Source organism: Felis catus, chromosome B1, assembly GCF_018350175.1.
Source record: "Felis catus isolate Fca126 chromosome B1, F.catus_Fca126_mat1.0, whole genome shotgun sequence".
NCBI lineage: Eukaryota > Metazoa > Chordata > Mammalia > Carnivora > Felidae > Felis > Felis catus.
Genome location: NC_058371.1, coordinates 134,975,544 through 135,001,108, shown reverse-complemented (window position 1 = coordinate 135,001,108; position 25,565 = coordinate 134,975,544). Strand labels below are relative to the sequence as shown.

General features: G+C 36.7%; 1 protein-coding gene across 2 annotated transcripts in view; it reads left to right on the top strand.

Annotated features, from left to right (window-relative positions):
* The window catches only part of ARHGAP24 (Rho GTPase activating protein 24), a 661,374-nt gene that overhangs the window by 135,811 nt on the left and 499,998 nt on the right, over positions 1-25,565 (top strand). The window contains exon 1 of one of the 2 annotated variants that reach the window (XM_003985210.4): positions 8,427-8,557. The exons of the other annotated variant lie outside the window; for it this stretch is intronic. The gene's annotated coding sequence lies outside the window, so the exon portion shown is untranslated. Of the gene's footprint in view, positions 1-8,426; positions 8,558-25,565 lie in introns of those variants that run through there. 2 annotated transcript variants of the gene reach the window in all.

Here is a 25,565-nt window from a genome sequence, read left to right as displayed (position 1 = left end):
TCACTTTTCTTGAAAAATAATCTCAGAATATGATAATCTATTAAAAGAAATTGTATGTAGACAACACTAAATTTAGACAAGCATTTTAGCTCTAAAGTTGATTTTTTCATTAATAAAATTAAAGAACATTATTGCTATAATCTTCTTTTCATTGAAATATTAACATAAGTCCTTCATTGCAAAAATTCTAAATTAAAATTATCTCTGTGCAAAATGCAACTAGATTCTAATTGTAATTTGATTTTAATTTTTTAAAAATACAATGGGGCATATCATGAAGAATTAATACGTCATTTTTTATGCAGCAAGTAGCTTAGTCTTAAATAGTTGTCTTATAATATTAATTTTATAAAAGTCTAATGAAATGGGCATTTGTACAATGATCCTCCAAAAAGAGAAGAATGATAGGGGGAAAAAGTTACTTTTGAATCACTTTTAAGCCTACAGATTATATTTTTCTAAATTTTGTCAGGTTTTGTCATAAATAAGTATGGGAAACTTTAGCCTAAATGTATGTGGTTTAGAACTTCATAAGCAATCAAAGCTAAAGATTAAAATTAAAAGAATTTGTTGTTGTTTTAGGCTTTCCCGGTGTAGTTTTCAATCCAGAAAATATTTCAATATTTATAAACTGATTTTCAGAAGATTTGATACTATCACTAAATTTGTCATGTATTTAGAGTGAGTGTTTTTTCTATTATTATAGAAACCAGAGATTTCTAATATAGTTCAAAACCAGAGATTCTGTGCAATGCATGCTAAGAAAAACTCATGTGGTAAGTACCTGGGCAGTTTTCACATTAAACAGGTTCATTATCTTCTGGCTAAAAAACAATGCATTAAAAATTTTAAAAATAAGTGAAAAAAAAGGTAAAATATGTCAAAATGTCTTTACAGACTGGTGAAAGTCAAGGCTAGCTTCTGTTTAAAGTAGTGAAATAACATTACTATATGAAGAGTTAAGTCTTTTGTTTGTGTGTGAAGATGATGGCCTTAACTTTCAGAGGCTAGATACGAGCTGAGAATAAGCTACTGTATTGTAGGATTACTTCTGCACTACCTTAGAAGAAAAAAGACAGATTTACTCTAAACCTTTTTAATTCATGCATTCTCAGTGGTTAAATATAAGTTTCATGAAGGCACAGATCACATCTGAATTGACTTTGCATTTTTGCACAGGCATTGCATTTGGGAGGTGTTGAACATCTCTGGCCTGTGTAAAGGATCCATCCATGTACAAATTTGCTCATTTCTCCCAATATTATTTTTCCTTAAAAATTACCAACATTGGGCTTAACTACACTGTACTTCTAATTCCTTGTATAGTGCCATAGTATCCACAGCAGTTTACAGGGTAAAATTTACATTAATAATGAATGTTTAGGTACTGACTAACATCTAGGCTTTAGTCTTTAGGATCTGAGTCTCCACCCAGTAGGATCAATGAAGTCCCTATCCCCAATGAGCCTCTTGCCTACCTCTCGCAGGGTATAGGCATCTTATGTCTTCTCCTTGGGGGTTATTGATATTTTCCTGCCACATATTTCTCTGCTAGTGTCTGCTCTCTTATCTGATGGCTTTAGTCTGCCCCAGGGTTGGACATGGAAGGCACATCTGAGTTTGATCTTGCTGTAGCTGCAGCTGACTTCTACAGATGTTGCATACCTCCTGCTCCCAGTTGAGATAGGAGATTCTTTCTCTAAGCAGATCTTAAAACTATTTTATTGGGCTCCCTAAAGGGTGCTCACATTCTCTGTCTTGTTTGTTTGTTTTGGAAATCCCCTTTCTTGAGGAATTTGGGATCATTTTCCCAAGTTGGGTTCAAAAGACCTTTGACGGGACTTAAGTGATGTCCCCTTGAAAAGCATTCTTCTTTCTTAAAAATGCATCAGTGTCTTGGGCTGAAGTTTTGGGACTTCAATTTACATCTCCTGGGACAATTTCCACTAGAATTTAGCAGTTTCTTTTACTGGTGTCTCCATTCAGGAATAAAGTACGCTGGGCAGAATCTTCCACTGAAGACGTCCAGGACAGACTGAGAAAGCCCAGCATTCAGAAACCCCACCTTTGTTCTCCTCAGCCTCAACCCCAGCTTAGACCACCATACTCCCACACTAACCTGTCTGCTCTTGCAAAGTAAGGCTTCACAAGCTTGCTTGCTACTGTTTTAAACTTTGAAAAAGCAAAGACATTTGAGACAAGAAAATAGATGGAGAGGATAACTTTGTAGTCTTATTTTTTTGTGTCTGCTTAATAGCCCACATCTTCTTAAAATGTTTTTAATTTTAATTCCAGTAAAGTTAACATACAGTGTTACATTAGTTTCAGGTGTATAATATAGTGATTCAATAATTCTATACATTACTCAGACATGATATGTGTACTCTTTAATCTCCTTCTCCTATTTCACCCATCCTCCCACCTACCTTCCCTCTAGTAACCATCAGTTTGTTCTCTATACTTAAGAATCTCTTTCTTTGTCTCTTTTTCTTTCTTCAGTTCTTTTCTGAAATTCCACATATGAGTGAAATCATATGATATTTGTCTTATTCTGATGTATCTATTTCACTTAGTATTATGCTCTCTAGCTGCATTCATGTTGTTGCAAATGGCAAGATTTCATTCTTTTTTATGGCTGAATAATATTCCATTGTATGTATATGTGTGTATATATATATACATATATATATACACACACACACCATTGTGTATATACACCATTGTGTATATATGTATATATATATATATGTATATGTATATATGTGTATATATGTATATGTATATGTATATATATGTATATATGCATATGTATATGTATATATATGTATATATGCGTATGTATATATACATATATGTATATATGCACATGTATATATACATATATGTATATATGCATATGTATATATACATATATGTATATATATGTAGGTGTATATATGTATATTTATGTATGTATGTATACACACACACACACACACACACCATATTTTATCTATCAATTTATCTATCAATGGATACTTGGCTGCTTCCATATTTTTGCAATTGTAAATAATACTGCAATAAACATAGGGGTGCATATATTTTTTCATTATAGTGTTTTTGTTAATAGCCCACATCTTGAACTGCCATTTGGTCATTGTCTTCCTGAAATATTCTCCTAGTTTATTTTATATATACATGACACTTCCATTAGCCATATGTGAATATTAATAATTTAACTTCTGTCTGCCTGTGTATAAGGCACAGGGAACTATTTTTAAAGTTATACATAATTTAGGTAGCCATAAGTAAACAATTCTTGGGCACAGAATGATTTTATTTCAATGGTAGTATTTAATGTTCTACAAAACACAAACTTAATGAGAAGATTCTGACATTAGCTTGCAATCTATAATAAGGTATGTGTATTGAGAGTAAGCCCATTTTGCTATTACTCAGGTACTCAAATGGAATTAAATTTTAAAATAGTTTAAGTTTCATCCCAGTTTTATGTTAAGAGTTGAGTCTACAAGTGGAAATTTGCATGTCTGGAAGAATGCTTTACTTTATGGATGTGCATGTGTGATAGGAGTACGCATGGTGAGTGTGTGTGTATGTGTATGTGTGTGTGCACATGCATGTACATGGATGCCTGTACTCATGGGTGAGTAGAGAAAGGAGATGATGTGATGAGCAGAGATGTGAATGATGGGAAAATGCAGGCTATTTTAGAGAAATTGAGTCAGCAACACAAGGAAACTCTAGAATAGTAAGTGAGAGATTTAGAAATGGCCACTAAAAGTATAATGAGATTTTTCTGGGAGCTGACTGGGCATGGGGCATCTGCATATCTTGGAAGGGAGAGTTTAGTTCTTTAATAGAATCCAGTAGACTCCTGAGTCTAGGTCTAAACAGTATTGAAAAAAAACATTTTAATTGGAAACTGAGGTTTGAATTTATGGCCCAGGCAAAAAGAACTTTACTTTAGTTAGTAATATGATTCAAACTGTTATATAAGATAGGTGCCTACAAAGCAGTGAAGAATCAGTTAGACATATTAAATATGTTAACAATACTTATCTCTGAATGGTGATATCATAGCAATTTTTAATTTCTTCGTTCTATGCTTCTTTGTGGCTACTAGTTTCATGAGTTAATATATATTAATTTTGTGGGGCGCCTGGGTGGCGCAGTCGGTTAAGCGTCCGACTTCAGCCAGGTCACGATCTCGCGGTCCGTGAGTTCGAGCCCCGCGTCGGGCTCTGGGCTGATGGCTCAGAGCCTGGAGCCTGTTTCTGTATCTGTGTCTCCCTCTCTCTCTGCCCCTCCCCCGTTCATGCTGTGTCTCTCTCTCTGTCCCAAAAATAAATAAATGTTGAAAAAAAAAATTTAAAAAAAAAATAAAAAAAAAATATATATTAATTTTGTAATTAGGTAAGAAACCAGCAAATATTATTTTGAAAATAAATTTAATCAATTTAATACACGTTTTTTTTTTTTTTTTTTTTTCTGTTGTTGTTGTTTTGGGTATGATCTAATGTGGCAGTCTAAGGGATGATGGAGTGTGACACAGGCTAGCACCAAAATATGCCAATTAAATAGTGATGGTTGGTACTATGCTCCACTCAGGATCTAAAGAGGCATATAGCATGCTTCACTTTCAACGGACTTGACTTACAGAAGGCCTATGATGGAATTATAAAGGCAGGAAGGACTCTAATGCCACAGTAGCCCTTCTCTTTTGTAATCTCCTTCATTATCTTGCTCATGGGGATTTAGTTGGATTCCTTTGGTCCCACCATTTTTAATAGTAATGATACATCCCCTTCCCCTAAATTGTGTGATCCATAGTTTTGGGGGACAGTAGGCATGAAACTCCCTCAGTCTCTTCCAACCTTATTTAGCTAAGACAAAACTGGACTTTATCAAAAAGGAACTTCTACAAGGAAATGAAAACACAAAACCAGACATTTTGAAATAGATGCGTTTTAAAGCACAGCCTTCTATCTTAATACTGAAATCAGATCTTGGCATATTTCAGTACCCACACAAATTCTGCATTGTTGGTGAGAGCCTGAAGGAAATGTTAGGATTTTGGCAGTTGTTGACTATTCAGTTTTGTTACTATGTTTTTTGCCCTCTTAGGAATGTATTTTTCCCCAAAAGAAAAACATAATTAAAGAGTCCCAGTATCTGATATTAATGGCCAAGTGGGTAACATGACAATACATTACTCTATGCTAAGGTCTTCAAAGAATCTGGCAAGGAATCTGGTGAAAAACTGAAAATTTTAAAGTAGTAAAGTGTACTAAAACATGTTTTTAATCTATATGTGTTTTATTTTATAACTGGAAATTTGTACCTCTTGATTCACTTCACCTATTTCACCTACCCCCACCCCCATCCTTATATGTTTAAAAAAATTTTTTTAACATTTATTTATTTTTGAGACAGAGAGAGACAGAGCATGAATGGGGGAGGGTCAGAGAGAGAGGGAGACACAGAATCTGAAACAGGCTCCAGGCTTTGAGCTGTCAGCACAGAGCCCGATGTGGGGCTTGAACTCACGGACCGCGAGATCATGACCTGAGCTGAAGTCTGACGCTTAACCGACTGAGCCACCCAGGCGCCCCCCCATCCTTATATGTTTAATAGTACCTTTTGACTCAGGTATTTGAAACATTAGACAACGTGATTGTGCAAATTCTTGTTGAGGTTCCTCTAAGTCAAATCCAATCAAAGTGGCCTGACAGAAACAGTATCCAGGGGACTCTGTCTATGGACGCTCCTTTGTCCTTGACTCTGGCAATACTGATACTCCAACTTGTCCAAGTGTAGTGAGACCATTATGTTCGTTCTCTCCTCCTTTTCCTCTTTCTCCTCTTCCTATTGCACTTTTAGGTCCCTGAAATCCCCTTGGTCCTGGAGGTATTTCACTTCTCCCTTGTAAATCTCAGGTCCCTCAAACCCTGCCTGCCTTTTATACTGACTTTCATATACCCTTCTTTTGAGGAATCCTTCTGACTTAGGAATCTTTAGGAAAGTTATCCTTCGCCCTTGAAACATTTGTGGGTTTTGTGGAGTTTATCACAAGCATGCTTTTAACTCGGAATTGAGTTGACTGCTAAAATTCAGCTTTAAGTGATGCCCTGGGCAAGTTCTCCCTTGATGCTCTGGGAATTGAATGACAGACACCATCTTCCCTGGAGTCTGGATCAGTCACATCAGCAGGCTCTTTTGGTTAGAGTCTTTTACATCTCTAAAAGTTTATTTCTCCTTTAAAGTCCTACAGTTTGTGTAAGTGATGTCTACCGGTCCCAATTAACCACAAATAAGAGAGAAATAACAGTCTGAGTCCACAGGACAAGGAAGCGTTTTCTAATCTGGGTTATACTCTCTAGTAACAAAGACCTTTGCTAAATCCCTAAGGTTTTCTAGAAAAGGAATACAGTGCCCTTGTCTTTCTGTAGAGAAGTGAGAGGGAAAGAGTGGGGCTTTGGTAGATATAACTCCCCTGTGCTTAATCCTCAGGTGAAAATCTTCCTATCCTTCAGTTGTATTGTCTAGCTTAAGATAATCACATACATCACACATGTCAATGAAGTGATGGTAAATGGAAAGCATGGAGATGGAAGTCAGAAGATAAGGGCAATGTTTGAGTAGAAGGCTGTGTCCCGAGGCATGTCTTAACCTTTTGGATTAGGGACTAACCCAGTAACTACCCTGAGCTCAATTTTGTATTGTCTTGAGCCTAAATTGCTCGAGGTAATAATTGTTAGGTCCTGAAATAGGTTACTGACATGATAGTTTCCTTGTCTTCTTTAAATGTCACGATCTTGAATCATACTTATTGACACTTGTCTTCCTGAGGCTTTTGAGTCCATCAAGTGTGTGCAGATTTCATTTTGGTTAATTTAATTGTTTTTCAGCTTTCATCTAAAACTGCCCATCGGCATTTACCTTCCAGGATGTAGCTGGAACTCATAAAGCCATATGGGTTGATAAAGGTCATTTATTCCTACCAATTAGAAAATAAGCTACCTTGCTTCTGGTTAGGAATTCCAAGCACATTTTAAAAAAGGAAATGCCAAAAGAGAACCCCTCCTCCCCCTGCAGAACTTAATTTGACTCATTAAAGGGCTGAGAATTCTCTAGCCAGAAAATCAATTTTTTAGCAGGGCATCAGGTTGGGATGGGGCAGATCACCAGGAAGAAGAACTCCAAGGAAGAGATAAAAGAGAGAGAAAAACAAACAAACAAACAAACAAACCTAAGAGTATACATAGGCTTTTATTTTTGGTGTTTCTAAATTTGCACATATGTTCTTCTATATCACTGCAGATTTCTGATGAGAACACTTTTATTTTATGTCTTAAAGAAATCTGATGATGATTTGTAAGCAATCTAAAGCAGAGATCTTTATAAAGCTTTTTGAAATAATAATACTGGCATTCCAGATAACCTATATTGTAAGATCTAGATTTGAAATAGGCATTTTTTGGTGGTGGTGGGAAGAGAAGGGGTTCCATCAGCCAAAATTTTACTACCCTGTCCCTTCTCTCATACTGTGCAATTCTTAGAGCTCTTAAACCATGGCAAGGAGGTGATTATGCTTTCCATTTCTCCAAGGATCTGAGAGCATCCATCTAAATAAGCATTTCTAGGAATGCAGGTTTAAAGACTCAGGTAATTCTGATTGGAGAAATAAGATTTTACAGAGAGAGCTGAGGGAAGCAGGTGAAACCTACTATGTGTGGGGTTTGGCCAAAGAAATGCAGGGCTCCTGGAAGGCAGGAGACAAGTATTTTTCATTCTTCTCCGCACCCAGAGTCCCAGATCTGGTGACCGATACATATCTATGATACGTAAGAAATGAAACGAGTAATGCCAGCTACGGGGGGACAGAGGCAGGGTGGGCTCTCTCTGGTGGGGGCGGGGGGGGGGCGGGAACCGGGCGTCGGGCTGTGTTACTCAGCCTACGAGATAACCTAGCGGTGAGACGCAAGGGCCAGGGCACCGTTCTTCCCTGACTCCCCAGTAGTGCGGCTCGAATCTTCTAAAGCTGCCAGTTGCCAAATGAAATCTGAAACCCTGGGCTGCGTCTGAGGGTTGGCCCTGCTCAGTTGTTCCAGCCTCTTGTACTGTATATTTACACATTCACACACAATCACTCTTTCTAACTTCTGGGACTCTTTGCGCAACTGCTAGGATTTCTCAAGTGCATGTGGCAACTCAGCCCAGCTCCGGGGGAAACCGGCGGGACTCCGGAGGGTCTCCAAGGCCCGGGGAGCTGTCAGGACTGCTGCGGGGACAGGAGAGGATCGAGACGTGGGCAGTGGTGGGGGGAAACACCCACAACTTTCCACCCCAGCTGCAGCTCTTTCGGCCGCTGCGTATTTCCTCTGAAACCACAGCTGCTGAGCAACCAAGTGCATGGGGCACAGCACGTCCCCTTGTTGTGGGAAGTAAAGTAGCTTTCCCTCCTCTCTTTTTTCTTTTCCCTTTCCTTCGGCTCGTCCTGGGAGCCTTTCCCTCCAGAGCAGCCGCAGTCCCGTGTCCTTCGAGTGCTCCGAGCGGGGTAGGTGAAGCTGCGAGGGGGTGTGCGTCGGGGCCACCGCGGGAGGCTGAGATAGCCGAGGCGGCGCTCGGGGGCTGCCGGCACAGCTGCCTGCGACAGGGAGGGGGCTGCTGGGGGCGAGGAGGGATCGCCGGAATCCCATGCTAGTGCAGTGTGTGTGTGTGTGTGTGTGTGTGTGTGTGTGTGTGTATGTGTGTGTGTGTGTGTGTGTGTGTGTGTGTGCGTGCGCGCGCACGGGGCAGTCGCGCTTGTGTGTGTGTGTTGAGAAACAATGTTCTTATTTTTAAAAGGAAGAAAAGGTGTAAATGGTAGTATGTATTTCTGTCGTAAAAATAGATGGAATTAATAAAAACTGTGCAGTTCAGCTCCCTTGCTATCCATCCTTCCTTCTCCCACCGCGCCTCCCGTTTGTTTCCCCTAGTGTCTTATGAGAGTTTCCTAGATAACAGGCATACAGAGGTAGGTTTTAATAATGAACACTTTTATTGCAAACATAAAATGATAGGGAATCTTTGGTGAATTTTAAGCCACCCAAAAGAATCTAGATTTTTTTAAAAACTTTCTGAAGATGTATCCATCCTCTCTGAAATATAAATATATAATTTATTCTCATTAAAAAATACTTCAGACTGTATTTCTTTTTAAGTTGACCAATTAGAAGGGGAGATAATATTACTCTTGGAATAATATTTCTTAGCGATACTAGGTTTCAATACTAACTAGTAATAGGGAATCCAGACTCCCTTGTAGTTAAAATATGAATTAAATGTTTCTTTAATTCATTCGAATTAAAAGATAATCTCCAAACTATTTCTCTTTCTATCATAGCTTTTGTTATTCTTTTTTTTTTTTTTTTTAACCTTAGCAAGACATCATCATTTGATCTCTTTCTAAAAAAAGGAAAAAAATCATGCTGGGTATTTTAAATAAAAAAGTTGTAAGGCGTTTGCGTATCCATAAGTAAAACAATATGTGTTGCTGTGTCTACTAAGGAAGACAAATTAATTGAAATCCAGGGATATTTACAGTACAGTTAAGAGCTTTACTCAATTACTGAGAAGATGGACAGACAGATTAAATACAAACAATCTGTCCCCTGATTTTAATTAGAACTGAAAACCAACCCTTAAGGGCAAGAATGGATGTTGGTATTAAGTTGGGCATCATAAAACACAGGGAATTAATATATTAGAAAAAGCCAGAAAACAAGTATAAAGCCACATCAGAATTGTTAAGATCTCGCTCTCCCTTTTAAATTTCTTAATACTTCCTCTTCTCTGGGGACATTTCAACTTCTAAGAGAGCCTAATAATACAATTCCCCTTTTTGTCTTTCTTGAGTGCCTGACCTTCAGGTAGCAAGTCAAGAAATCTGTTCTTTAGATCCATTACTGACTTGTCAGAGAAGTCACCTTAGACATCTTGGAAGACCGAGATATTGACAAAACTTTAAAGTAAATAACATTCTCCTTCCACTCAGAGGAGATATGTTCTTGGTGGAAGACCTTTCAGTGATTGGAATAAGGGATAAACTATGAGTTGTTCAGATCTGGAATTTAGTTTGAGGTATGTGTAAGGAATATACAATAGTCTGATAAAAGGAAGGAGATTCTGTAATTTTTTTCTGCATCTGAAAGGCTGTTGAAACTCAGTCTGTCCTTGGCTTTCAACTGTATTATTTTGTTTTATTACTTAATCATAGGGATTTTGAATTGAGAGGTGGATGGTCTCTCAGTAGTGTTCTTTTGGGCTGTATATACTGGTGAATTTGAACCGTTTTGAAAATAAAACTTGATAATAAGTGAGGAAGAACTAAGTTCTCAAGAAAAAAAAAATCACTGCAGAACAAATAGCACTGTACCCTTCCAGACAAGAATGGTACATTTAAGTGTAAAAGTGAAAAAATGTTCTGAGCTTAAATCTCCAGTGAAATCTTTTCAGGTTTTGCTTGGTATAGTAATGGCCACAGCTCTGGGAGTTTTTACTGGTCATGGCTTCATTTACTGTGTGATCTTGGACTCTCTAGGATGGAGTTTAGGGGTTAAGGGAAAGGGCAGGAAGGGTAAAGAATGTGCAACAGGTGGTAATAAGTGGTTTGAGTCTGATTACTTTGCTGTCTTGGCCAAAGCCTATTTAGTGTTTACCAACAGTGCCCTTAGTAGTTTTGTTGTGACCTACTGGCCCATTTAAGTGCATTTTCTTTCTGGCTCTATTAGTGTCTGGGTTGGTTTCATAGGGCTAAAAGCAGGCAGAGCTGCTGCAAAATCCAGACCATGGATTTTGTTTCTGTTTTTAGTGTTTGCAGTGCTGTAGGACCATCTTACTTACCCGTAGTTATTTTCCTGTGGCATTTTCAGGGAGGTGGTAAAGGGTTCTTTTCCTATGAGTTGAGCTTACATAATGCTGATCGCTTCTTTCTGCCATGTGTCAAGTTTTGGTAACGGTGAGTGTTTTGGAAAAACAAGAGGGAGAAGGTGGCTAGAGCCTCACCTTGGAGTCCAGTGGAAGGGACAGCCCCTCAATTAGTCACACATGGGCATGGAGGAGGTTAACAATAACAAGAACCTGGGGCATCCTTTCTACAATGGTCATATTTTACTGAGAAAAAAAGCATAAGAGATTTAAAATCCAAAGATGCTTGTTTATTCTTTAATCCATGGCTGAAGGATTAAGATTTCTCCCAGATGGAAAAAGGTATTTAAAAATAAAATTGTAAATAGTCAACTTAGCCATGAAGTTAATGCTCTTCATGTGAAGAGTTGGAGCCTCAGATTGAGTCTGGAAATGGTGACCCATCTGTCTTCATTACTCAGACTCAAACTTTATAAGATTATGATGGTTTCAGCGGCTAAGTAAAAGCACATTTGGACGTGGGGAAATTGTTCTGGTGAGATTCAAGGAATGTTCAGTTTTCAGAGGTTATTGTGTACATATGTGCTTTAAAGCAGCATCTACACTGAACTGTGGCAATGCTACAATTAACCTTTATAAAGGGCAAATCTAATTGTGTCAATCCCTTATTCTAAAACCTTTGATGGATCCCAGGATCCCAACAACCTACAGCATTAACTTTAAACTCTTCAATATAGTGACTAAAAGCTTTTCAAAACCCTTCCTTTTTAGCTTCTCCTTCCTGCACAATGGCTCCTCATTGTTCACACTTTTGATTTTTTTTGCTAATGGATCTCCTTTCTCCAGGAATTCCCTTTGCCTGGAAAGTCCCACTTGATTCTTGGTGGTCCATTTCAACTGGAACTTCCTTTGGGAGAATTTACGCAATTCTATGTAGAAATAATTCATCATTTCATCTTGTCTGCTTCCGTGGTGTTTTGAACATGCTTTGAGTAGTTTTTAAAATAATTTTTATTTTTGAAACATTACTACCAACCAACTACAGTGTGTTCCTTTATAGGTATATTGGTGGTGGGGGACCCACTTGTATCCTAGTGTCCAGCCCAATGACTGAAACATATAGTAGACACATGTTAATGTTTCCTTAATAAATGGGCAAGCAAAGTTATGAATGAATAAAGTACTAGTGGACTCCGATTTATGCAGATAATTTTTTTCCCCAAAGGTCCCATTTGAAAAATATCTATTTGGACTCAGAGTTTACTTTCCAAAAGTAACAAGGCAACAAACATAATTCACTTTCTAGACCTGCCCACACATGTCTATTTAATTCTATAATAGATGAAATTTGTGCTTTTGAAATTATAAAGCAAAAGCAAAACAAAATGAAAAACTACTCGGAATCATCTTTTTCTTTTGAAAATCACAAAGTACTCTTGAGTTTAAAGGTAATAGAAACACTTATAATAGATACTCATTTTTCACAGTTGTTTTTTATATTGTACTATGAAATCTGTAATCGATCAAATCCCAGTGGGAGGTCCTGGATTTGGCTGTGAGGAGTAATAATAGAGTTAAATTTGGAGATTCTGTTGCCTGTAGATGGGCAATAATTTTAATTAACCAAACAAAATAGAAATACTAATTTTGGCTATTTAATAATTATCTTGAGTGCTAGTGCCTGAAGGAAGTTGGATTTAATTAAAGGAGAATGTGGAGGTGGCTGAAGAGGAGGAAATTCAGAGGGGCATCTTTTTTCATGTTACTGATTTTTTATTAAATTTCTTTTCACCTCATTTGCACACTTTGGCAAATCCAGTGTTTCCTTTTGAAAAAAAATTCCTATTCTACAGTTATTTCTGCTGCCTGACATGTAGAAGGGGGTTGTTCTCCATTTCAGCCGAACTACAAATTGCCTTATTTCATTTTCAGAGCAGTGATACCTCTGTCACTTGCATACTTCTTCTGTTTAGCACAGGGATCATTTTTCAATCAAGAATGCATAATGCATGTGTTTTAGGCACCAGCCAGGGACCTTAAGGTCAAGTTGTTCCTTATATAGTATATCTGAGAAGACTGAAAAAGCAAACATTGGTATTTCAGAGTAATAGTCTACTTTATTTCTACTCTAAATCTTCCACGCTCTCTATTTTTATCAAAGCGTATGACCAGAAGTTTACCTGTCCCACTCACATTACAACACCTTTTGGTTAGGTTGTCTTCATCACACAGTCCTTTAATGTAGTGCTCTATTTCTTTTTACTGAGAGTCAGCATAAAAAAGGCTGCATGGAAAATATTTTGGCACTTTTTGTTATGTATTCCCATAGTCTTTAGATAAGGATCGCCATAAATTAGTTTTTGCTTTTACTGCTTTAAAAAGTGTTGCTCTTCTGATTAGCTAGTGTTGTTTCTTTTGTTAGAAGAAAAGAGAGTAAGAAATCACCATGTTTCTCATGTTGGCTTGTCACCCAAGAAGCTCACCTAATGTAACAAGAAAATCAGAACAAACTTTGATGCTCAGTTGTACCCTGGTCAATCTTCTTATGACACAGTTTGCATCCTTCTGGCCCTATTTTTATGCACCTATCATACCCATACCCTTTAACTAAGTTAACTCAAATCCATTATGGAAATAGATTGGATTACCTTCCGTGTGTGTGTGTGTGTGTGTGTGTGTGTGTGTGTGTGTGTGTGCATATTACTCTTTTTAGACTTGTAGTTAAATATTTATAAATCTCTATTTTGTAACTTCAGTGCAGTAATTGGGAGCCAATAATTTTTCCAGATTCTTATGTGTGTGTGTGTGTGTGTGTGTGTGTGTGTGTGTGTGGTTCCTAAAAACATTCTAGGTACTGTTTTTATACTCCTGATGAATAAAATAGACTTGCCCCAAATGTTACATTTCTTGAAAAACTTAGGTGTCATATGAATAATTTTGAAAATAGATATTTAAGACCAAACGTGAGTTCTTTTCAATACACGTATCACAAATGTATGGAAGAGTGCCCTTAGGGATATTTCTGAGAAACAGAAGTGAAAACTTTCTTTTTGTTACAAATGAAATCTATCAGTAAATCGAGGCTTATACCCTATACCTAGGGTGGTTTTCTGCCTATCATATTGAGTTTTCAGAAACAAAGTAATTTTTCAAATTTCTTAAGGTGTAAAAATAGCTCTAATTTTGTCCTGAATTTTTTTCTCTCTTTGAGTCTCACAGACTCACATAATGATAATCACTCTAATGAATTAAGTACCTACCAAGTACCAAACATTCCATGAGATGTTTTTACATATATGGCTTGTAATTCTAGAAATAGTTAGAAGTAATTAGTAATTCCAGCAGTAATATCTGTTCTATCTAATTCAGATATTAGTAGTCCCATTGCATGAGAAAGTTTACACTTGGAGAGATAAACAAGCTCACCTAAAGTAACACAGAAGCAGTAGAGTCAAGAACCAAAACTATGTCTACTTAAATCCAGATAGCCTGCTCTATTTACAATGGTACCTTCCTCTTGGTCCTTTTCTCTTCAGTTATTAATTTTAAAATCATAAAAGTCTGTGTGTTTTATGAGTTTGGCATATAGTAAGGACCCTGGTCTCAACCTGATATCCATGAACTGGCCTTGGAAGTCTCTTATGGCTCTTTCAGGTGACAATATTCTTGTGCTGATGAGTGGAGGGGGGGTGGGGAGGGGCTGGGATGAGTTACCACTATCTTGGTTCTCCTGTGAGAAAAGAATCCAGCAACCTCAGACTCGTAACTCAATCTGTAGTGATCAGCCTAATCAGAGATTATTTTCTGGTAAGAAGTAAATAGAAAAGGTATGATCCATGGGACTTAAGTGATCTATCCCCATTATTTAATTCTCATATATGGAACATATGCCCCAGGGAACTCTGTGAGCAAATACCTGGAGTGGAAGAATGAGAATGTGCAAGTTGTCCTTGGTCTGAGGATTGGAAACCCAATTTAGGAAAGCTGAAATATAGCAGGAACGGATAATGTTGTTGGAGGTAGCTACTGAGAAGGGGAGAAAAGTTGAGTTGGTGGTGGTAGTACTCACTGGTCACAAGTAAGTGAAATGCGCAATAGGGGGAGTCATTTGCAAGCCACCCTTTCCCAAGGAAGGACATTTACTACAGGAATGGTTGGAATTCATCTCAGTCTTGTTTGTAAAGATGCCTACAAAAGGGAATTCTCCATCCTTCTTGAGGAGTCATCTTTGATTGTTTCATTGTGTTTTCCAAACAATGGCTTAAAAATTTCTCATATGAAGGAATTTGTAGCAAGAAAAGATGAGTCAGAGAAGTCAAAAGAACATGATGTTATCTTGTTGCACTTAATTTCATATATCTACAATTTAGCTATGTGAATGCCACCTTCACAGTTTCATTTTGGTTCTAGAATCCCATTTATAGTTGAATTGTTATACAAAATAGTCAATGCAATGTTCATGATTTTATATAAAGGCATTATGGGGTACACAAAAAGCCTCAGCCTTCTCACAGTTATGATTTGCTGATTAAATACTTCATTTTTTTGGTAACAACTTACAATTTCATCATGGAATAACTTTTCTGTATCTTTGGAGTTACATTCAAGTTGGCAGGTTCCATGGTGGAGCGTTGGTTTTTGGTGCTTAGAGTTAGGTGGAAGCCACACGGAATTGTCTGGGACAGGAGTTCTGAGAGCTTCTGCACAACAGATGGAGCTGGCAGAGAAGATGGATGAGAGAAGGGCAGGAGCAAGGTCATAGGATAACTTGGTATTCTCAAAAGCTGAGTAATTAGGAAGAAAGGCAACTCCAGAGACAGCACTGGGAACTAGAAGCCAGGAGAAGGGAGGCCGTGTATGGTGTGGCAACAGAGAATTCTGTCTCTGTCTAATAAACAATTACCAAAGCCTTACTATGTGCTTAGTTATGCCAAGCACTTGTGATGGGTCATCATCTTCTTTAATCCTCACAGCTTCCACATGAGGAGGCCCTATTATTATCCCTCTTTTATAGATGCAAAAACTGAAACTTGGAGAGGCTTAGTAACATCACAATCACTACAACTAAGTAGTAGATCTGGGATTTAGATCTAAAATATCTCACTCCAAGGGAGTAATCTTTACCAGTATGCTCTGGAATTAGGCTTGTGTTCCATCATGGCTCTGATATGCACAGATCTTGTGACCTTGGGCAAGTTACATTAATACCCTTGAACCACAAATTTCCTTTCTGTGAATATGGGCATTTAATAATACCTACTTCATAACGTTATTATGGGTTTTTAATTTATGAAGTGAGCAGTGATTGTAAAGAGACTGGAAGGGTACCTGGCACCTGGTAAGTATCAATGCATGTCAACAGTTACTGTTATTAAATTAAATGATGAACATGAGAGTCCTGAGCAGGATTTTTCAAGCTGTGTTCATAAGATCAAGTTAATGGTTCATGACCAATGTTTCTTTTTAAATGAAAAGGAATAGAAGAGAATGGAATAGAATGGGGAAAAGTCAGGATTCATTGTATATAATAAAAGTAAGAATTGATTCGTATGTCTTAATTCTGTTTTGTGTGTATGTGCGTTTTGCATACTGGGTAAAAAGGGAAAAAATATATTTCTGATTATTAACTGTCAAAAAAAAGTGTTTTAAAAAAAATCTTTTCAAGTAGCATTTTTCAAAGTGTGGTCCAGGAACCAGTAGCATCAGTTTCACTTGGGAATTTGTTAGAAATGCAAATTGCTGGGCCCCACCCTTGCCCATTCATTTGATTTTAACAAGCCCTCCAGGTGATTAAGGGCAATTATGTACTCAAACATGGCATTTGGAATTCATGAAAAAATTAGATAAGGCTATATATATATATATATATATATACACACACATATATATACATACATATATATACACACACATATATATATATACATATATATGCACATATATATACACATATATATGTATATATATATATATATATATAAATTATTTAAGAGTATTTAAGAGTACATGTTGTGTTATATTGACTAAAGATTTAAATTCTTCACAGAATGCCATCTTGTGTGATTTTTGTTTTCTGTAGCTGTTTCCCCAGTTTTTTCTACACTGCCTGCTCGCAGTGCAGGTGCTCAAGTCCCATAGACATCAATTAGTTTATATGTAGAAGGACATTGAATATTTAGATCCTGTACTTTCTTCTAGCACTACAAGATAAAAAGTTAAAATTCCTGTGAGTAGCCCTGAGCCTGAATATCTAAGTTGTGTTTAATTTGAAACATTTTACTGATAATAGACCAGATGCCTCAACAGCTGCAGAATTAGGAATTAAATTAAGAACTCATAAAAAAACTGCACTCAATATTTTAGTAATGGAGATATTTATTTTGAAAAGCACATGCAGGCAAAAAGACATTGACAATCTAGTTAATGTAAAACTAATAGTGATGATAAAAAATCTTTTTGGCAAAAACAGAAATGATATCGATTTTTTCACCGAAATATTTTTTCCCCTCAAAGGGAACAGTGAAGATGTTTAAGATATTTATTTATTATTGTATTCCATTACTGTAAAGAGACAGCAGCTACTATTGCACTGATGAATATTTGTTGATTATTGTGTTTAATGTAATTTATTGTTGTATTTGGTTTGGGGTTGGAGGGTCTATTTACTTTAAGACTTAAAAATATACTCTTTGAACACAACATCCAAATTGACTAGAAAAGTCTTGAAGACTTTCTTTGACAAATTTTTTAAATAGTCCTTTGGATTTTTAAAAATGTATTAAATTTTTTCCCTTGGATTTTCAGAAAGCAGTTTTTTAATGAATACATGCGTATTAACATTTCTTTTTTTTTTTAATTTTTTTTTCAACGTTTATTTATTTTTGGGACAGAGAGAGACAGCATGAACGGGGAAGGGGCAGAGAGAGAGGGAGACACAGAATCGGAAACAGGCTCCAGGCTCTGAGCCATCAGCCCAGAGCCCGACGCGGGGCTCGAACTCACGGACCGTGAGATGGTGACCTGGCTGAAGTCAGACGCTTAACCGACTGCGCCACCCAGGCACCCCTAACATTTCTAAGTTTTTAGTGGTATATGAAAATATTTTTCAAGACAAAAAGTGTAAGGAAAAACAAAAGTGTACCTTCTGGCTCACCACAGGTGGAATTTCACATTAACAATAGCTTAAGAGGCATTTCCAAAGATCCTTCTCTGCTTTGCATTCTGTGGTTGGAGAAGAATGGAATGGGAAGAAGGCAGGGAGGTTGTGGGCTGTCTCCTCTTTCTGGTATTAATTAGCATCTGTGAACTCAGGCAAATCATATAGTTTTTCTGAACCTTAGTTTCCTTCTCTATACAATAGGGGGTTTGGATTACATACTTTATAAGATTGTTCCAACCTTGAAAAAATCTGGGTTTCTAAATGGTCATGTGTTCCTTTTGAACAATTTTGGTAAGACTATGGTTATGTATATATATTAGCAAGGCTCAAAAAAAAAAGAAGGCTTATAAATAACATGACAAAGTTAATTTGACCTTTCCTTGACACATTTCATGTATCAGTGGGCTAGTTTTCATCAGCTTTGGGTTTGGGAGCACAGGTGATGCCACTCACTGGGCATGAGGGTGAAAATACATGAGGGTGTTCTTGGTCATCACAATGACTGGGTGAACTGGCATTTAGTGCCCAGGGATCAAGAGTGCCACACATCTTGTAATAGGTTTTGGCAATTCCTCACTACAAGGAAGCTTCCCTCCCTGAATTGCAAGAACACCCCCACTGGGAACTAGCTAATGAAGTTTAAAGATTTAGTTTTAATTCCATATTTTTATAAAGTCATCTGGGAAATTAGAAATGAAGTGGTCATATATTTTCTGTTGTATTAGTAACACAAATGCATCTATTCTTAGATGACAACTGGTGTTTTTATGATGCATGGGAGAGAATAGCCTCCAGCTCCATGCACTATATATTGACGATGCAGTAAGAAAAGCAGTAAAAATCTCAGCTCCGTTAGTACAGTGTGCAAATATAACTTGAAAACATACTAGGAATAGTTCCTTTGAGTATGAAGTTACTAGTTGCCTGATGATAGCCATATTTTCAAGGAAATGGCTTACAGAAGTTTCCATTCAATATAAGTAGACATTTCTTGTGTCCAAATAAATGTTCTGATAAGACATTAAATGCGTAGATTTGATTCTCTATAATGGGAAATACCACTTGCCTAATAGCTCTATGCATGATGATGAGTGAAGTGAGTACTTCTTGTTCCCCCTCTGGCCTCTTCTGCATGTGGGTTGGCCTTCGCATATTCCAGGTCAGGTTAACGATAGAATTCATTTAGCAAGAGTGACTCATCCAAGGCCACCCCAAGAACCTTAGTCACTTTGCTTTGCAATCACTTAAATCACAGGATTAGTTTATTAAATTAAAATTATTTTTCTCTTCTATCTTCTTGAGCTTGTCAAGTCCTTGGTTTGTTAATGTGATCATTTAATTTTAAATTTACTTAAGTTAATTTTAAAACTATTGCTTATATTCAGATCTTAGATACTGTGAGTATAGAAGGTATTGGATAGGTAAAACTGTTGTCTAGCAAACCAAAGCCAACTTGTTATTCTCCAGGAATGAAAGGCAACCCCTGTTTTCCCTTCCTTTGGTGAATCTGGGCCTTAATACTGCTGTGGGAAAAGGGGGAAAGGGAAATTAATTTGAAATGTATAACTTTTCTTTTCATATAAATTTGGTAAAAATTTAGATTTCAGGACAAAGAATTACAGAATTAAAAGTCTTTTTGCTAATCTTTCATATTCAATATCTATGCTAGGCCTCCATAATTAACAAAAGTTATACACTACATTCCTCTTAGAATGAATTTTTTGGACATCAGAACAAAAGTCCACTTAGAAATTAGCAATAACTATCTTACCCCAATCTTTCAATACGGAAAATAGGGTCAAAGTGATGTTAGTGATTTGTGGTCTACCCAGAGTACAGAGTCAGGACAAGGCAGACCAGGCTCTTGAGTTTGGTGACTGGTTTTCCTACCCCACTGCCCTATTCCTCAGATGCCTCCTTGACCCTGAGTTCCCTAAGACAAATAATTGCAAATGCTAGCCTAAGATGGCCAATGGGTATGATGAATTACCTTCTCTGCTCCACAACTGGAGAGGCACTAGTTAAGTACCATCTGGCAAAATTGAGAAAATAGTCACTCATGATTTTTGGTGCTCAATTATTTAGGTGAGGAATTATGGCTGAGAAAAGAACAAGTGAATCTGTAACTAAAATATTAAAAAGCATTTTTACTGAGACTAGATTAACCCTAAAGACAGCTGAAAAATACACCATATTAAAATCAAGGTATAATATCTCCTGGTTTTAGTTACATTTTAAAGCTAATTCCTTGCAATAATATTAATTATGTTGAACCCATATGATATGAACGTTCTCAACACACTGGATTTTCATTAATTCAGTCTTCAAGCCACACTACAATTGTACATTCTTCTATTATGCTGTTCATATTTCTGAAAACAATGAAACAAGTAAGCCTGATGGTATTAAATAAAGGATTTCATGCAAAAAACAAAAACAAAATTTAACAACAACAACAAAACTGGTTTATCTCTTTGGGCAATGCCTTACTGAGTCAAGTAAATCATTGAAGGTGAGTGAGAAAATGGAAGAGGGGCGAAAAGAGGCTTCAGCTCATGGCAACTACTGTATAAAGCTGAGAAACAGGGAGCGTCCTTTCTGTGCTGTGCTTTTATTATCTCTCTGTTTGTGATCCCATCGTCTACTGTTTAATTTGTGGAACATTCCAGGGAGTATCCTTAGCTTCCCTGACATGAGTCTGGGCCCGGGGCTTGAAGGCTCTGAGGGATTCCTTTCTGAAATAAGGTTGGACAAATAGAGCAAGTTGTCTATTCAGCACATGGCTCAGCTGGTTGTGGCAGACTTCTCATTGGGAGCAGGTGAGATCTTTGTGCCACTGAGCCATGGGAGGCCAGAGCGTGCTGCCCCATGCAGTGTTGCAGGCATTTCTGAAGAGTGTAGGATGTGATCTCAGAAAAATGGGCTTACTTCTGTATCTCAAAAGAGAGAACACTGAATGCTTAGACTTCCTTCACACGTTTGCATGTGGCTCAGTGGTGTTCCATCTGGGAGTTTGCTTCTAATGTATGTATTTTCAAGCAAGAATGGCACAGTGGTGGCTTATGAGGGTTAGTTCTTATTAATTTAGCTGATGACACTCTGACCAAATGCGTGGAAATAATAATAGTGGCATACTTTTGCTGCTGTTTTCTGTTTGTTTGATGTAATAAAGGTTTTGTTAATGTCTTAGAAAGAGCCCTTACAGAAAATAAAATTATATTGCACTATTTTGTGGAAATGCCAAGCAATTAGTGTATGGTATCATTAATGAGTTGTATTATTAATGTGAAATGCTAAAATAATTCAGAAAGCATAAATGATATGTAAAGGCCGTCTTACCATGAGCCTGGAGAGGGTGGGCATGGAGGGAAGGCATAAAGAGAGAATAAGTAAACACATGTGTGATGTTAAGGCGGAATGTACTGAAATTGCCGGTAATATTTCCTAGTAGTCAGCGATATGCTGAGTTACAGCTGGTGCTGCTACTGTTTGTCAAGGTCATCAGGGAACAGATCCTATGACTGCTTAAGGGATGGGAGATTGATTCCTGATACCAATTTTGACTCATAAATTGTAACCAGAATAATTAGGACTGTGTTTACAGGCTTGGGAACAGGCAGCAAAAGCCTCTGGTAACTTATTTCAGATGGATCAAGTTAAATTTTTATCTTAAATCTGAGCTTTGATTTGAAACAAAGGTATTAGCTAGTTTTTTTTGAGATGGTAGTTCCTTTACCTTGCAACTTCCTGTTATTCTATTGTTAAGTTTCCAGAGAATTATCTTTAGAATACATTCACATAGAAATCAGTCTACCTGCCTGCTTTCTAAGAGACTGAATTTGATGCTGTAGTTTATTTTAATCAGAGGCAGGGAAATACTATTATTTTTTGACTATTAAGAATTGTAGTAAGCAATTTAGACATAGAATATTTGTTTGGTAGCTTTTGGAAAGCTATTAAACTGGCAGCCCCAACTCCTATTAGAACGATGTATGTACCTCTGTGGTCTGAGTGTAGTGCTCTGCTTATGGGAAACGAGTGGCCACTAACTAGGAGTTGACCCACTTATTTGAAAACATTTTTTTTTCAAAATAGAACTTATATGACATGATACCTTAAAATTCTTCATTATTGTATGGTGAATTTTTTAATTCATTTGTATTAATAAATTTTTCCCATAGAGACCATCTGATACAAGTTTGAGTCTCAGATGTTTTAATCTTTATCAAATTTAATCTTTATCTAATCTTTATTTTTAGTCCAACACAAGTTCTTCTTTCTGTAGCCTACAATCTGCCTTTTATTAATAGGTGTGTTTATGTTAACACTTTTCTGATATTCAAGCATGATTGACTTTTACTTTTTTCATTTGTGAATGGTATTTATAAGAGTTAGTGCAAGACTTGGTATTCTGAGTTGATCAATTATCCTATTATCTTGCTTTATTCTCTTCAAAGTTTTGACTAAATTGGGCATGATATTAAATGCCTTTCACTTTATCACATAAAAATAATGCTTTCTTAGACTAATTTTAAGTTGATAATGTTTTCATAATTAATGACTTTTTAGATTATAATTGTTTATTTTTTAGTTCATTAGTGGCTAGTATGGTATATTTCTTCCATTTAAAGCAAGCCTTTAGGAAAATAACAGTTCTGTTCTCTCTTCTTTTTTTGTGTGTGTTTGACTATAAATATCAGAGTCATAAATTATGACTACAAAAATAAGTAATGGAAACATATCTCTTTTGCTATTAATTGCCACTTACTCTTCTGTGACTTTTTTTTTTCTTGTTTGATATTAATAAGTCAGTCAGGCTCTATTTCAGTTCAAGTGCTATCTAGAAATCACCAGGACTCCTGGAGCCTGTTCACACCCACATGGCTGTCTGGAAACCAGACTGAAGAGAACAGTGATACTGGGCAGGGGTCCTAAGAGGGATTCTGAGTGGATTAGCTACTTATTGGGGTATTGGAACCAGTGGTTTTCATCTATACTTTGACCATGAATGTACACTTGCTTCTTGGTTCAAGGAAGACGTTTGCCAGAGTACGTTGTCAACCAGTAGACCAAGGATTTTGTCATGTGATGATAGCCTTCAATACCTCTGGGAGTCCCTAATGCCATTTCAGAAGAATGAACCTGAAGTTCCCTTAGAAGTTTCAGCCACTAGAAGTTTCTAGTGAATTTGAAACTATATTGAGCAGGTGACAGACCCACATCAACAGCCCTTCCCTCTTGTAAGCTCAATGCCTTGCTTCAGTCCTTTCTCTGACCACCTTTTTCTTTCTTTTGTCTTTCTTCCATTTTCATTGCTTTTCTTTCTTTGCTTTATTTATCACCCTGGAATCTTACCGTATCAGTTTCCTGTTTTCTTCCCATATTCCTTCTCATTATTATTGTTCAGGGTATTTATCTGGTCCTCTTTCTTCTTCAGTTACACATTTCTAGGATGTACTGCATTGATCATTGTTTTTGTTTCCTTTGGGTTGAATCCATGCACTAGATATTACACTTTGTCCCAAACTTCTTAATGAACTGTTGTATACCTATTATTATTAACTCCTTTCTATTCCCACCCCCATTAAGCTTTTGTAGAAATGTAAAACCGGATAAGCAGTTGATTTCCAAATATTACATCGGTTTGTTCAAAACACTCTAGATGTGAGAATAAGTTCTAACATTCACTAGGATTGGCAAATCACCTGAATTATTTTGTAAAATGGAGATAATGATAAAATGAGATAATATAACTGAAAGCATTTCATGGTACAAAAGTTAGTTATTGTTACTGAGAATTATTATTCAAGAGAATTACCATTTAATATCATGGGACATTTTAAAATTTGTATTTTACTTTTTATGTTGAAGTAATTTCGTGCATAACAATTTGCAAAAGATAGTACAAAGAATTCTCGTTTGACCCTTTCTGAATGTTAGGATCTTAAATTTATCAAAACCAGGAAATTAACTTTGGTATAACACTATTAACTAATCTATAGATGGTATTTAAATTTCATCAGTTGTACCACCAATGTCCTTTCTCTGGACCTGGATATAAACAGGAATCACATATATGCTCAGTTGTAATGCACTTTAGTCTCCTCCAGTTCTTCAATTTTTCTTTGTCTTACATGAATTGGCAAAGAATAGTGACCAGTTGTTTTGGAAAATGTCTCTTGATTTGAGTTTTCTGATGGTTAAATTCAGGTTACGCATTTTTGGCAAAAGTACCATAGAATGATGCTATACCTTTCTCAGCTCATCATATCAGGAAACAAATGATGTCAAGATGTCTAATTACTAATGATGTTAACTTCAATTCCTAAGTTAAGTCTGACAAGTTTCTCCACTGTTAAGTTGCTAGTATCCTTTTTGTAATTCGTAAGCATGTTGTGGGGGAATACTTTGAGACTAAATAAATGACCAGTTTTTTCATCATACTTTCAATCACACATTTTACCAATCATTGATGATTGATATCAATATTGATATCAATTGATATCAATCATTGATGATTCCTGCTTGAAACAGTTGTCATTGATGGGGCACCTGGGTGGCTCAGGCAGTTGAGCATCCAACTTTGGTTCGGGTCATGATCTTACATTTCGAGAGTTTGGGCCCTGCGTTGGACTCTGTGCTGACAGCTCTGAACCTGGAGTCTGCTTCAGATTCTGTGTCTCCCTCTCTCTCTGCCCTTCCCTTGCTCACACTCTGTGTCTCTCTCAAAAATAAATAAACATAAAAAAAAAGAAACAGTTGTCATTGAGATGTTTGCCCAATGATTTTTTTTTATTTCCTCACTCCTACATCAAATTCTTCTGTAAGGAAGAGCTTTCCTTTCTCCTTCACTTATTTACTTATTCAATTATTTATTTATATCAGTATGGACACATGGATTTTTGTTTTATTCTATGAGTTATAATCCATTATAACTGGTATTTATTTTGTTGTCCACATTTGGCCATTTGACCAATTTTCAAGTTGGATTTTGTGTCTTTTCTTCATATTACCATCTTCACACTTCTCATTTTCTCCAGGTGCTCTTATACTCTCAGATGCTCCAGGTGAATCTTATACTTTTTCTGATCCAGCCCTTGAATCAGACATTCAAGGAGCCCAGATGTCTTTCATTGAAGAATGGTATTTAGAAACCAAGATCTAGGTGTTAGATATGCTCAATCACAAATCCTTCAATTACACATAAAGCACTTTCAGAATTACTAGCCCATATCTCTGTGAAAAACAAATTTCCTAACTAAAGTACACTACTTGTGTACAACTGTTTTTCTTTTGCCTTGGAAGATAGACTTGAAACACTGTGGTCTACAAGGAAAACTCTGGAGATGTCCTCTTTACCCGAATATTTGAGTAAGTAAGCAAGTAATCTACTAGCCAAGGTGTTTTCTTTACTAGACTAATTTTGATACCTTCTTTGTTACCAACGTGAGAAAGAAGCATCATATTTCTAATAGGTTTTCTGGCTATTATAGAATTT